This window comes from Euphorbia lathyris, chromosome 5 (assembly GCF_963576675.1).
Source record: "Euphorbia lathyris chromosome 5, ddEupLath1.1, whole genome shotgun sequence".
In the NCBI taxonomy this organism is placed as follows: Eukaryota; Viridiplantae; Streptophyta; class Magnoliopsida; order Malpighiales; family Euphorbiaceae; genus Euphorbia; species Euphorbia lathyris.
Window position 1 is genome coordinate 35,184,951 of NC_088914.1, and position 6,000 is coordinate 35,190,950.

Below are 6,000 nucleotides of genomic sequence, written 5' to 3' on the forward strand. Positions count from 1 at the left end.
CGCTTGTAAACAATCGATAACAATATGGGATTGCTAGGCGATTACGAAGGCAGTCGAGATGCTCGATAAGCCTTTGGATAGCACATGGATGCTTTTGTAGCGGAGAACACATTTGTGGTGCCCGCTTGTAAACAATCGATAACAATATGGGATTGTTAGGCGATTACGGAGGCGTTTTGTGATGAACGAGAAACCTTGGGGAAAAACGCATGGAGTAATGCACTGTGAGGACCGGATCGGGTAGCTCGCTTCTTGTTTAATTGCCAACAACATAGGGTTATTCGACAAAAGAAAAAAAGAACGAAACCCTTTATTCATGATTTTCCTTACAAGAAGCTATTGATAATACTTTTTCAACGTCTGGACGTTCCAGCTATTGTCATAGACCAAGCCATCTAAAGAGGCGATTTTGTAAGCTCCATTGTGGAGGACAGTGTCGATCTTGTATGGTCCCTCCCATGATTGGCCGAGCTTGCCTTGAGCTAACGGGGACTGTGCAGCTACGGCGTCTCTGAGCACAAGGTCTCCGACTTGAAAAGTGCGGGGATGAACCCTCCTATCGTGGTAACGCGCTATGTTCTGTTTATGGGCTGTGATGTGTAATAAAGCATTAAGGCGCTCTTCTTCAAGCCGTTCACTAGCTTCCGCAAGTTCCGCGTTGTTGTCGGTCTCTTCGAAAGTGGTCTGTCGAGGGGTACGAAGGATGACCTCAGATGGTGCCATTGCTTCTGCCCCGTAAGTAAGGAAAAAAGGAGTGCGCCCTGTACCCGAATGAGGGGTGGTGCGGTATGACCATAATATTGCCGCGATGTGGTCAGGCTATGCTCGGCCTTGGTCAGATATGCACGTTTTAATTCCTCGCAGGAGTGTTCGGTTGCTTACCTCAGTGAGGCCGTTGCTCTGAGGGTGTGCTACCGAGGTGCATCGCCCCTTGATACCCCATTCTGCGCAAAACTCGTGGAATTGACTGTAGTCGAACTGCCTCCCATTATCTGTGATGAAGGAGTGAGGGACCCCGAATCGGTATATGATTGTTCGCTTGAGGAAACCGATTACGTTATCGGAGGTTATCTTGGCGATTGCCTCAGCCTCGATCCATTTGGTAAAGTGATCGACTGCTACTACTACAAAGCGCTTTTGTGCTAAAGCCATCGGAAAAGGGCCGAGCAAGTCGATGCCCCATACTGTAAATGGCCAAGGTGTGATAATGCCTTTGAACGGAGCCGCCGGGGCGTGATGAGTATTGGCGTGTAGCTGACATGCCTGACAACTGCGAACTAGGCGCATCGCATCGGAATCCATGGTCTGCCAATAAAGCCCCTGAAGCTGGGCTTTCTTCGCAATTGTCCAGGCGCCCTGATGCGAGCTGCAGACGCCCTGGTGTATCTCCTTCAGACAGTGATCCCCTTCCTCTTCAGATATACAGCGCAACCAGGGATGCGTGGCGGACTTCCGATAGAGTAAGCCATCATGCATTGCATAACGCCAGGAACGCCAAACCACGAGGGATGCCTGCGTCCGATCTGTGGGCAGTGTTCCATCCTGAAGATATCTGATTATCGGACTTCTCCACCCGCTAGTCGCAGTGTCCGCCGAGTCGATCTGTAGCGAGCTCTCTATTCCGAATGGCCGGGGCCACATCGAACTCGATTAGGGTATGCGGGTCACTGGATTGTTCGCCTGCTGCGAGAGCTGCAATAGCGTCCGCCTCCTCGTTCTCCTCACGTGGCACCAGTATGAGGTCAAGTGTTATTCCTTTTGCTTTGAGGTCATTGAGCAAGGAGGTGGCGAGGGCCAGATATTGGCACATCGTCGGATCTTTTGCCTTGTAGGTACCGCTGACGTGGCTAACGATGAGCTTTGAGTCCGAGTATATCGTCAGATGTCCGTTCACTATTGTTTTCGATAATCGAAGAGCTACGATCAAGGCCTCATACTCTGCCTGATTATTTATGGTCGGGAAATCGAGCCGGACGGCATACCGTATGCGGAGATTATCGGGTCCCTGAATGGCTACGCCTGCGCCTGCCCGCCCTAGAGCGCATGACCTATCAATACTCATGGTCCAGACGTCGCTGTTGCGAGCTTTTGTTATCGTGGGGTTGGCAGTAGACAATCTGGTGAATTCTACGATGAAGTCGGACAGTACCTGAGCCTTGATCGTCGTGCGAGGCTCAAATCGTACGTCAAACTGGGACAATCGAATGAACCAGTTGGTGATTCGACCGGAGACCTCTGGTTTCTGGACGGCCTTTTTCAAAGGGTAATTGGTCCTGACCACAACCGTATGCGCTTGGAAGTACGGTCTTAGACGCTCGGATGCTTGAGTTATGGCGAACAGAGCCTTCTCAACCTCAGAGTATCGGATTTCGGCTCCCTTCATAACTTTGCTCAGAAAGTAGATTGGGTAAAGCTCCGTCCCCTCTTCTTGAGTTAAAACGACTCCTACCGTTTCATCAGCGATGGTGAAGTACAAGTGAATTTCTCATCCTGGCCTTGGCACCGACAGCAGTGGGGGTGTGGCGAGGAAGATTTTGATGGCGTTGAACGCGGCCTGACAGTCCGTAGACCACTTAAAGGGATGCCCCTTCTTGATTGCTTTGTAAAAAGGCAAACACCGCTATGCCGAGCAAGAAATAAAACGTTCCAAGGCAATGATCCTTCCGTTGAGCCTTTGAACCCCCTGCAAGTCGCGCGGTGGGTCCACTGCCAAGATTGCCTCGATCTTCGTAGGGTTGGGTTCGATGCCTTTCTCTGATACCACGCATCCCAGGAATTTGCCACTGCGAATTCCGAAGAAACATTTCTCCGGATTCAGCTTAAGGTTGTAGGTTCTGAAAATCTTAAACACCTCCGCCAAGTCTCGCGGGTGGTTGCCCTCTTCATCGTTTAGGACCAACATATCGTCGACGTATACCTGTACTGTCTTGCCGATGAGATGGGCGAACATCTTATCTACTAATCGCTGATATGTGGCCCCCGCATTCTTTAATCCGAAAGTCATGACATTGTAGCAGTAAGTGCCTTCATGCGTAATGAAAGAGGTTTTTTCTGCGTCGGCTGGGTCCAGAGGGATTTGCTAAAACCCAGCGATGGCATCAAACTGAGACAGGATTTTGAGACCAGCAGTTTGGTCGAGGAGCTGATCTATATTAGGCAGCGAGTAAGAATCCTTGGGGCAAGCTTTATTAACATTTGTAAAATCTACACACATGCGGTACTTTCCGCTGGCTTTCTTTACAAGTACAACGTTAGAAAGCCAGTCCGGATAGTGGACCTCGCGAATAAATTTTACAGCTAGGAGTTGTCAACCTCTGCCTTCACTGCGGCTTGCTTGTCCTTCGCCTGTACTCGCATCTTCTGCTTCAAGGGCTCCATGGAGGGGTCGATGCTCAATTTGTGCACTGCTTGATCAGGTGAGACCCCCGTGATGTCTTTGGTGCACTAAGCGAACACATCCGAATGCTCTGATAGGACAGCCTTGATTTCGTCGACCAAAGAGGACGCGAGCCTGGTCCCAATTTTCACTGTCTTGGTGTCCCCGAGAACACAGTCGCTGACCGGCTCGATTGGTACGGGATTGTAACCCGTCATATCCATCAGGCCATCCTCCAGGTAAAGCGCTGTCCGAGGCTGAGTCGCCTCCCACTGCAATCTTTTGGCCAGCATGCGATCTCCTTGGATGGTGATCCTTCCGTGTTGAAGCGGCAAGGTCAAGCATAATCCGGAGATATCAACTGTGGCCTTCAAGGTAGCCAGCAGAGGCCTTACGATGATGGCATTGTAGGCCAGGGGGATATCGACCACCACCTATTCTGTGGTATCCTCGATCTTCTCGACACCTTCGGCGAAGATAGTCGATAGTGCGATGACTCCCTTCATTGGGACTTCAATTTCTGACAGGCCAACCAGGGGGAAAGTCCCGGCTCGGAGGGCAGTGTGAGTATTCTTCATTGCGCGGAGTGCCGTCCAGGTGAGCAAGTTCACTGAACTTCTTGTGTCTACCAGCACTCGGTGCATTTTAAAGCCGGCGATGTTGATGGTGACAACAAGAGCCTCCGAATGGCTGGTCCAGAGCGGTGGTTGCACCATCAGGGTCTGTCCGATTGCCTTCCTTTTACGGGAGCTCTCCGGAGGCGCGCAGAGTTCTGGTGCCCCCTCCCTTATGACGTGGATTTCCCCGTGGTACCTTGGCCGTTTTGGCTCATCTACTCGGCCTGCTTCCCGCTGCTTCGGGCTCTGCTCCCTCTGCCTGATCACCTTTGGTGGCGCGCCCTGCTCCGTGATCCGCTCAATTTCCTTCTGCAGCTGATAGCAGTTCTCCGTGGAGTGTCCGGAGGATTTGTGATATTTGCAGTATTCTTTCTCGGCACGGGTCTTGCTCTTATCGGCAGATAGGATCTGATGCGTGAATCGGTGAGGCTGGCTCTGAGTAGCGTAATGCACTTCCTTCCCGCGGGATTGATCTCCCCTACGCTCCAGGTTTGCTCGCTCGGCCCGAGCCAGAAAAGCCATTGGGGCCTCCTTGCGAGCTCGGCCCTCCTCACGTGCTTCTGCGATCGGTCTGCCTTTTTCCTGCTTGTGCGTATCTCCTCTGGCCTTGTCCCTGTCTGACTCCTCGTATCCTGCGGGCCGGTCACAGTCATCGTATCTGACGAAGGTTTGTGCTATGGTCATGAGCTCCTCGAAAGATCTTGGCATCTTTTAGAAACATTTCTGCTTTAGAGGCTCGCATGAGGTTCCTTTAGCCAGAGCGTCATGAGCCACCTCTAGGTTGAGGCCTTTAACTTGTGAGGCCATATGGTGAAACCTAGAAAGAAAGTTGCACAGCGGTTCAGTTGCTCGCTGCTTGAGCCCGTTGAGGTCCGAGCTGATCTTTCTTACTTTTGCTTCTGCGGCAAAACGGGAGAGGAAAAGATCCTTTAGGAGATCAAATGAGTCGATTGACTCTGGAGCGAGTCCTCGATACCACTCTTGCGCACTAGACGAGAGTGTGGTTGGAAAAACCTTGCACATGATGTCCTCGTCTTTCGAGTATAAGTTGATGGTGCTCATGAACGATGCCACATGGTCGTTCGGGTCCTCAGTCCCTGAATACTGGGATAGTCGAGGAGCTTTCCAGTCCCGTGGGAACCTCGTCTCGATGATCCTTTGTACTAGTGGCGTTTTACTGGAGGTGATGCTTCCTCCCATGACGCCCCCGAGGGCCCTCTTGTCAAGAAAATGCTGGATCTTATGTTCCAACAAGTCTTCGCTATTCGCGGCCGCTGCCTCCTCGCGCCGCGCACCGCCCTCACCGGCCGAGGCGGCCCCGGACCCTCTTCCTACGAGGACCCCGGGTCCCGCGGGCTCTCCTAGCAACGCCCCCTCTCTTTGCGTTTCTGCTGCTTCTTTAAGGTATTGCCAGATTTTGGCTTTCTCCTCCTGTAGGCTCCTTTGTTGGTCTATGATCTTCATCTGAGCCGCCGTATGAATAGCCTGGGTTGTTTGAAAACCTTGTATTGCACTAAGGATTTGTGTGGTATTGTAAGTCTCTTCTTCTTCAGGGCTCACCTCCTCCATCAGTGGCCCCAGGTTTCTGGGGGAGATTGGAATGTTCGGAGTGGAACGCTCGATGTTAGTCATGGAGCTAGTTGCTCCTACTTCTGGTACTATCGTTGGGACAGAGTCAGTCGGGGTCTGCATTTCGCTTGAAGCTCCGAGGTCACTTGTATTCCACATTCATCGCACCAAATAATCTGGGAATACGGAATAGTGATCCGGATCTTCGTCGGGAAGGTCTGGATTCTTCTGGGATCGGCTCTGCGCGGGGAACGGTCCCTGCGGACACTCTGAAGATTAAGACAATTAGTGGTTCAAGAGAGTATGGTAATCAAATGTGAGTGAGGTAGGAAATTAGTTACCCGATCCCTTCTTCTTCCTTCATTGTCATATTTATAGCGGATTGACTTGGGCCTGTGGGCCTCCTGTTGTCCTGGCCCATTCACTGGTCGGACCTTG